At 41.9% G+C, this 9259-nt stretch overlaps 1 long non-coding RNA gene across 3 annotated transcripts; it reads left to right on the forward strand.

Annotated features, from left to right (window-relative positions):
- The first annotated feature begins 681 nt into the window (after positions 1-681).
- Positions 682-5323, forward strand: LOC146894947 (uncharacterized). 3 transcript variants are annotated; one of them, XR_015001382.2, is made up of 3 exons: positions 682-783; positions 975-1278; positions 1458-5323. It is a non-coding gene; the product is annotated as an uncharacterized LOC146894947 (long non-coding RNA). The 3 variants fall into 3 exon arrangements; XR_015737909.1 differs by having other exon boundaries at positions 690-1278; positions 1458-1535; positions 4991-5323; XR_015737908.1 differs by having other exon boundaries at positions 690-1278.
- The last annotated feature ends 3936 nt before the right edge of the window (positions 5324-9259 follow it).

Below are 9259 nucleotides of genomic sequence, written 5' to 3' on the forward strand. Positions count from 1 at the left end.
CAAAAGTGGGTGGCACCACCTCAAAGGATTGAGTTACCGACTGAAGAAAAAGGGACAAGAAGAAGGTCAACAGACCACTGGCATTGGCTTTTCTGCTTGCTGGTCCTTTTAGACTTGAGCAAACTCCGGCTACAAGTGTGAGCTGTTCCCACCGCCATGCTTGTCTCGCCGTAACTCAGTCCATCTCCTGAGCCAAGCCTCAGAACACCCTCTCTGCTCGTAAGCTGCTTCTTGCCAGATAGTTGGTCACAGAAGTAAAAAAGGTAAGTAAAACTACTGCCTCCCATTTCACCCGCCCAGCTGGATTCTACTGTCCTGCCCCACTGTGCTCCATCTTAGGCTCAGTGGGTGAAGTATGGTCTCTGTGGTCCTTCGGTCTAAAGTGTGCGCCCAGAACAGCACAAGAGCACCATGGGTCCTCAATAATCTACATGCTGAGTGAGCCCTAAGCAATATGGATGTTAGAGTCCACACGTCTACCAAATACAGCACGATGCTCCAAGTACAAAAAAAAAAGTGAGGTTAAGATGCCCTCTACTGCCTGCCCTGAACCTCAGGGGGGTTGTTTGGTTTTGGTTTTGATTTGGTTTGATTTTGGTTTTGGTTTGTTTGGTTGGTTGGTTTGGTTTGGTTTGGTTTTTGATTTTTTTATTTTTATTTTTTATTTTTTATTTTTTTTGCAGTCTGTAGAGAATCTTGGTCTGAACCCTCTTGCTGAGGAGAGTGTTGTTGAGGTAGAATCCTTTGGGGGGTCATATGAGGAATTTCAATTTCAGCTGAAAGGTAAGTCTTCTGAGAATTCAGTTTGAGGACCTTTGGACTTGTTACTCATTTGCTGGCCCACAGATCTTGTTCTCCTCTCTTTCGTATAGACCGGTGTTTTTCAAGTGAATTAGGTTTTTTTTTTTCGTTGTTGTTGTTTTATTGGTTTGTTTGCTTGTTTGGTGGAGCGGGATGTGTTGCTCTGCTTGCAGATGCCTTGGATTTCACATCTGGTGGAGCTGGAAGTCCTTCCAGTATTCCGCACTTTCCTCCAGTTCTTCACATACCAGATGACTGGGGCTTAGGAGCTGGACCTTGAATGGATACAAATAGCACATTCCTGGGCAGGAGACTTCTGCTCCCTTTAGCCCACATCCCCACCGAGCCCCAGCAAACCCCTTTCCTAAAGCACATGGCATGCAGGGCTGTGCCTCCTGCTTTTCCGACACACAAGAATATCTAGTTTGAGAAATATTTGCTCGGTGATTGTGGGATCGGCTGTAGCCTACAGCAAAGGTAAGCCTTTAAACAAAGGTTTTGCATTGTTTTTATGGAGGGAAAATAAAATACAAAGCATATTATCTATTAGTGGGCACTTAGGTTCAGGGCTTCAGAAGTTATCAGCAAGGACTTCCTCTCACAAAGAGGCAATGAAATCCAGGTTATCACCCATGCATTTCTCCTTCTCTTCACAGGCTTCCCTTCTGAGTGCAGTTGCCATGGCAACGAGATGATGGCAGGAGAACAAGAGAGACCATGCCTGTACTCGAGAAGTGAGATCTTTATGAAAACTCACATCTTTCTTTTTTTTTTTTATTCTCTCTGCTAGAAAGATAGAAGAAACTGAGGAGGAGATGTGACCCCAAGTTCTTAAGCCATCTAATATGTGATGGATGTGGAATTCTGTGCTCAGTATGTGTGTCATGTCAGGCATGTGTGTATGTGCTTGGATTTTGTATTATAAATTATAACTTACCTACCAAAGACTTCATAAAAGCAAAAGTGCTAGGCTCAGTAATATTTCATAAAACATACCCAGGCAAAATCAAGAAACAGGCATTACCAGACCCCCATACTGGTGGGGGACATATACTCCCCAATTGTTATCTTGTTTTTCTCCTTCAAAGGAAAAACTATTCTAACTTAAGAAAAAACCACTTGCTGGCTTTTCTCTGCAGATTTACCACCTGTGCTTAGTCTCCAAACACTGGGGAGGCATTTGATTGTTTTTTATCCTTGTGTGGATTCATTTTCTCTGTCCGAGTTTTGCATAACGTTAGGTTTATAAGCTATACTCATGTTTTTATTTGTGAGTGTGGTTTTCACGTTCATTTTGTTACGTTTCATTATATGAAGAGAATCTAATTTTCTGAAACATTTGGCTATTGGTGGACTTCCAAGTCGTCTCTAGTTAGATATTATCATAAATAATTCTAAAACATGCTTTTCTGTGTTCAGCTTGCATTTCTGTGGGTCTGTGCCTAGACATGAACTTCACCGGTCCTGATGTACCATAGCCAACAATGCTAAACACTGTTTCCACACAGTTTTATGGATTCCTGTCTCTCCTCAGTACCATAAATGTTAGCATCCTCCATCTGAGAGTAGCACCCATTTCTGATGGGTGTGTAGCGGTAACGCAATCTTTCTCTGCCCTCAGAATACTCTGTAATGTGACAATCCCACTTCTCATAGTTTTGACAGACCTGTGGCTATTTGTCATGTAATTTAGATATAAACAGATGGCGTATGTATTGCAAAATAGCCTACGTTCTGCGGGATATGTTGTCACTCGCATGAAGTCTTTGGGTAAGCAGAAGTTACTAATGCTCACATGGTCCCGTTTATCTGTGTTGCCTTTGTGAGTGTGTCATTCATGTCTTGTGAAAAGTGCTTCCTTTACAAACCAAGTCATGAGGCTGTCACCTACCATTGTCTTCTGGAAGGGTCACTGTTAACCTTTCCTATTTATAGCTCATTCGTTCCATAAATTTGGTCTTAGCAGTTTAAGGCAGGTTTTAAATTTCTCTTTATGTTCAATATGGATGTCCAAGGTGCTTCACGTAACACATTTGTGGAAAAGGCCATCCTTTCCCACTACTCCACAGTGACAGCTTTGTAATAAGTGAGGTGTCCTACGGACTTTCCCTTCTGCTTCATTTTTCTAATCTTCCTCCTCGCTCCAATTCCATAATCTTAATTACTGTGGCTTTATAATTAGTCTTCGCAGCTGTCAGAGTAAGGTTGTCCACTTTGTTCTTGTTCAAGTGTATCCTGGATGTCCTTAGTTAACCATGCCAGTGTCGTAAAAGCACAAGAATCCAATGTCAATTCATACACACACACACAAATACACATACACATGTATATATACACATAAACACTCATGGACACATATACACTCATATATACATATATACACACATGCATGCACACACACTGGGGGAGTAGAGGCATACAAACTGTTTTGTAAATTTTTTGAGACACTCCACTTAACTCTATAAATCAGCTTGGAGAAATTATATTTGTACATACACTTTACATTTTACTTTCACTTATAACTTTTTGAATTTTCAAACAGAATTTAAAATTTACTAGTAATTACTTTATATGCTAGTGTATGGTGAATTTATGTGAATTTGCCTTGTGTGCTGAAGTCAGTAAGCATGCTTCATACTTGTCCATTAGGGCTAGTGGACAAACTGTGCTGAAATCTATACAATGGATCACTTTTGTCTGTTTGCTATATTATTTACTATGAGAAGTATGTTGTATAAAACCTACCAGATGTGTCAATAGTTTTGTTTCTCTGTCGGTTACAGCTTATCTATTTTGAGTTTATGTTGACAGTGTATTTGAAATTAGACGTATCATATCTTCCTGGTAAATTCAACTTTGTCATGATGGAGTGGGTCTCTCTTGATTTGTGATAGTGACTTCTTACTGTATTTATTCAGAATGTACATCATGCTGTATGTATATATACATATACATTATATACATATACATATATGTGTGTGTTGTGGGGCAGTGATTACTACAATAAAGCAAACTGGTCTACTCATCATCACCCACAGTTATTGTGATGTACACACACATGTACATAGAACAAGAATACTTATAATACATCCACTTGGTAAATTTCTATTGCAGAATGCAGCATGACTAGCTATAGCCCTTGTATGTACTTTGGGTCACTAGACTTCTTCATCCTCCACAACTGCAAGTTTATAGCCATTAACTGACTTCTACTACCCTTTATGTCTTCTGTTTTGCCATTCATAGATTCCTATTTTGTACGGCTGGTTTAAATTATATTCTAAAAATTAGATGGGGAAAATTGCACCCAGAACAGGGTCCTCAACCTTCCTAATCATGCAACACTTTAATACAGTTCCTCAGGTTGTGGTGACCCCAAAATGTAAAATTATTTTTGTTGCTACTTCATAACTGTGATTTTACTTTTGCTACTGTTATGAATGCATGTTTTCCGATGGTCTTAGATGACCCCTGTGAAAAGGTCGTTCGACCCCAAGGGGTTGAGAGACCTGCTCTAGAGAACTATTCCTTATTTGAAGAGGGTTCACATATCCTTTTGCTAGGGAGTTGGAAAGATTCTCGTTCTGAGAAACTGTGCAATGTTGACCCACTGTAAGCAATCCTTCTCATCTTGGCAGGGGCCGGGTGATAGTCTAGTCCTCTGATTCTAGCTACAGCCTGCTTATGACTTGCTGAATGCCCAGGTTTGACAGTCCGATGCTTCAGTTTATTGCTTCGAGTTTTCAATTTGGTTCTGTAATTCCTTCTTCTGTTGTTGGCCCTCAACAAAAGGGACATTTCAACTATCAGGAAATGTACTCTGAATTATCCAGTTTGTTTGTTTGTTTGTTTGTTTGTTTGTTTTTCTAAGTTGGGTAAGGACCAACTAATTTTTTCCTATTTTACACGAAAACATTTTTGGTCAAATTTCTTTTTTTTAAAAAGCTTAAAATTGAACACGAATTATACATTGTTAGCTACAAACATGAAAATGATACCCAGTTTGTGAGCCCTTGGTGTCCTCAGCACTTAGCTCGGGAAGTGTCCTGGCTGTGCCTGTTGAGTCAAAGGATGGGTAGGCCGCAGGGGAAGCACACAGAGGGCAGTGGAGCTTGTGCCTGCTCTTTCTGCCTTCCTCCTACTGAAACATCCCTGCCAGTACATTCACTGTCAACTTCTCTTTTCACAGTAAAACTTGGGAGAGGCATCCGTATAAGCCACCAGTAAGTCTGGGGCCTGTGTCCTCAGCACCGCATAGAAAGACGGAGAAAATTAAGGGGCTGCAGCACAGGAAAGGAGCCGCTCACTGCTGTGGGCTGAGCATCAAGAATCTCCCACATTGCAAATCATGTTGGCAGTGAAACCATTTGCCTTGGCCTTTCTGGGACCCGTGGATACCAAGGATTCTTTTCGGCCTTTTTCCCTTTATGTTTAACTTACTAACCTAGAAACCTCAAGCCACCTTATAATCTCACCTATTAAAGAAAAGTTCCTAACTAAAAATAAATATCAGAAAAATCTTTTTATTTCGTCTTTTAAATCCTTTGAACAATTCAGCTTCAGAAGCTAGCTATATGCATAGCCATTAAGACAGTGAGTACCAGCCTCTTCAGAAGCCCAGGCAGACCCTAAAAGATGCGTTACTATCCTCTGCCTACCTGACTCTCTCCCCCTCTCTGAATCCATGCTTAAATCGCTCATAAAACATTTGCTCAGTAAACTCCACCTATGCCTCCTCCTGACTCACCTTGAAATACTTCCCTGCAGTGTCAATGATCTCAGCTTCATCAGAATCGAGTTTTCACAGGGATGTGGGGGGATCCCTCCCAGGCTTCCCTTATGGCAGCATGAGTCTCCTTCTTCCCCTATCAACTCTTCCCAAATCTCAGAAGAGGTCCGCATATTCACTGCTAATCTAGCTTCTGTCCCAAGTCTCTAGTGCTATGGAGCTCAGTTAGAAATTGGTCCAGTACAAAAGGTTCCTATCAATTAAACTCCAATATGCCTCAAAATGGACTCAAATCTCTTCTTTTCCGTAGCTATCTCCCTTCTCTGTGTTTTATGCTTCATTTGGTGCTGATACCTCCCCCTTACCACCTACACTATAATCCTGGTCATTTTAAGTCCTATCCTACATCAAATCACAAAGTCTGTTGAGCCTATGACCTAAATACTTCTCACATTTACCCTGGCCAGATGTTTCTCCTCTTCCAGTTCAAGGTCTCTGATTGCTACACACCTGGAGTTTAGTTTTGACCTCCTAGTTGGTCTTCACTCCTTGTCTCTGAACTGTCCTCCCGTAGACCAATCAAACATTAACTTTTGGTCTTTTTCTATCTTCTATTGGCAGTCTGAGCCCCCTGCAATTGCTAGTAAAACTTTCCATAAAGCGCCCTTATCTAACCTCCAGCCCTGCCCACACTATTCTCTTTTGTGATGTTCATAGTCTAGAATTACCAAATAACCTATTCTTCTAAGCAGTATGGCTGTTCTCATTGCATAAATTTATACCCCCATACCTCTATACTTGTTTGCTGTATACTTATTCTTTAAAAGTCAACTTCACCAGCCTTCTCTGACTAGCGTAGCAATGCCTCACTGTGCTCATATAGCAGAACTAGATCAAAACACCCAGTCCTAGGCTGGAAGAAAGCTGATTTTCTTCATCACACAATGTTGGAGTAATTGGATATCCACATGTAGAAGACTGAGTGTTGGTCTCTGTGCCTTACTTTGTACAAAATATGCAAAACCAATCAAAGACTTTGCTATTAAACCTGAAACTTTGCTAAAGGGAAACATTTCAAGACCAGGGAATATTTGAAAGTTTTTGATTCCAAGAGCTCAGGAAATAATAGTAAGAATTGATATATGAGATTATATCCAACTAAAACCTTCTTCTGGTCCTACCACAGCCAGGGTCTGTGTGGATGTTTGTGGCCCATATTGCCACCAAAGGCCATAGTCTGACCTAGCACCACCTGTGGCCATGTTGGTGTATGAGGACTGTGCCACTGCCACTATGTTGATCTGAGTGGCCAACACTGCCCCTCGGGGCTATGGTGATGTTCAGGTCCAGGCTGCTGCCAAGAGCCTTGTCTGGGTTTGTGGCCCTATAACAGCCAGGGTCTGTGTTGATGTCCATGGCTTCTGTTATCACTGATTGAATGCTGTGTGGATGCCCAGGGTCTGGACTACCACCTGAGACTATGCTGGTGTCTGAGAACAATGCTTCTGCTGGGGCTGTACTGATCCGGGTGACCTGCACTCAGGGCCATGGTGACATCCTGACCCAAGCTGCTGCCGAGAACCATGTCTGTGTCTGTGGTCCTGCTGCAGCTGGGGTCTGTGTGGATGTCCCTGGTTCGTGTTACCACAAGGAGCCACTGGAACCATTCATGTTGAAATCTGAGGGCAGTGCTGATTTAGCCCGTTCCTTCATTGGCCCTGGGAGATCTGGTCCTGCCTATTGCTGGCTGCTACAGTGGGAGAGATGGCTCACCCCAAACAGAAGATCTGGCCCAGATGACCCTGGCCCTGAGAGAGTTGGCCCCATCCTTTGCCATGGACTTGGGAGAGTTGACCGTGATGGTGAAGGCACAGGAAAGCTGGCTCTTCTCCTTGCCTGAGGGGGGTGATCTCAGCAGAGGCCTGGACTGACCAACTCAGCTGCCACCCAGGCCCACATCCAGGGCTTTGAGTTGACCCACTCCAACATCTGCCCCATCTGTGACCTGCTGAATAGCACGAAGGAACTGGATCTGTGGCACCAGAGCTGCAGGATCTCTAAGACTCAGGGCAACAGCAGGATAGCCAAGAGGAGTCAGTGAAGGTCCAGTACTGACATTATGCCAGAGGTCAGGGGCCTTGAACCAGACCAACAACTCATTGCAGTGGACAAACGCAAGTAAAACTGTTTGGACAGAAGGTTACATACTGCATGAGACACCGCAGCCCCCAGTGCTGCTAAGACCAATGAAGATGGTGGAGAGGCAGGAAAGACAGAGGAGCAACGGGGTTTTGTTTTGTTTTGACTTTAATTTAATTTTTTTAAAATTTTATTGGGTGTGGCCACTGTAAGGGTGAAGGGTGGATATGAAGGGACTGGAAAATGGGTGGAATTAGGTGCTTGTTACGAGATCCCCAGAGAATCAATAAAAATATGTTTAAAAAAATCTATAGCAATCATGACAGGTATTACAGGTGACTGTTTACTTTCCCTGAATTGTGTAAGCGAAGTTAAGTGGGATTAGAGGGGCAGTGATTCAAACAAGAATAAGGAAGGGGCTGATGGAAGTGACAGATTCAGCCTATCTCAGTTTTACTCAGAGTCAAACTCTAGTAAAATAATGTCTTGATTTAAAAAAAAAACAGGAAATAGCCTATGAGGAATAGGAAAAGAAGCTTATGGAATGTGCAATGCAGATGAATAACAGCATGATGGCAGAGTATTTTATATATTTGTGAAAATATCAGAATGAAGCCCATTGTCTTGTATATTAATAGGTGCTAGTAAAATAACTTTTAAATCTACTTAATCCAGCAAATTAAAGTGGTGTTTTTTAATGTCTGTCACCTTCACTTAAGAACACTCTATGGTGGTAGCATTTAATAATTCTCAGTAACAGTTCAAAGACTGAGAAGAACAGTAGTTTTTAAGATCAATAACAGTACGGGCTGGAGATGGTTCACCAATTAAGAGCACTGGCTGCTCTTCCAGAGGACCTGGTTTCAATTCTCAGTACTCATATAGCAGCTCATCACTGCCTGTAATTCTAGTTCCAAGAGATCTAAGTCCCCCTGTTCTGGCATCCACAGGAACAAGTAAGGCAAGTAATATACATATATATACGTAGGCAAAACACCCCTATATATAAAACTATAAAATAAAACAAATAGGTGTCTTAGCCATTTCAAGTTGCTTTGCTGTTCTTTGAGGAGTGTTGTTGTTGTTGTTTGGGTTTGGTTTGGTTTTTGGTTTTTTGAGACAGGGTTTCTCTGTGTAACAGTCTTGGTTGTCCTGGAACTCACTCTGTAGACCAGGCTGACCTTGAACTCATAGAGATCCGCCCGGCTCTGCCTCCTGTGTGCTGGGATTAAAGGTGTGCACCACCACCGCCCAGATGTTCCTGGGTCCTATTCTCATCTCTTCATTGTTAATCATATTCATAGTTATAAATATTATATTTTTTAAAACCTATTCTATTTTCTGGGTTATTAACGCCTGTTTATTATATGATTTTACAAGCAGACACAGCCAGACAGCACAATGACAGTGAGCTCTCATTTTCTCTTTATATTCCAACATAGCCCTCACATGCTCCAACATTTTTTCCACCCTCTTATTCTGTTGCAGAGATTCCTTACTGTGCTCATAGCATGGCGTCATTCATTACTGCGTCACTTTTATTGCAACATTATCTTCCTTACTAGTGGGATTAGGACCTGCATGGTTTTT

This window comes from Myodes glareolus, chromosome 5 (assembly GCF_982192425.1).
Source record: "Myodes glareolus chromosome 5, mMyoGla1.1, whole genome shotgun sequence".
Taxonomy (NCBI): domain Eukaryota; kingdom Metazoa; phylum Chordata; class Mammalia; order Rodentia; family Cricetidae; genus Myodes; species Myodes glareolus.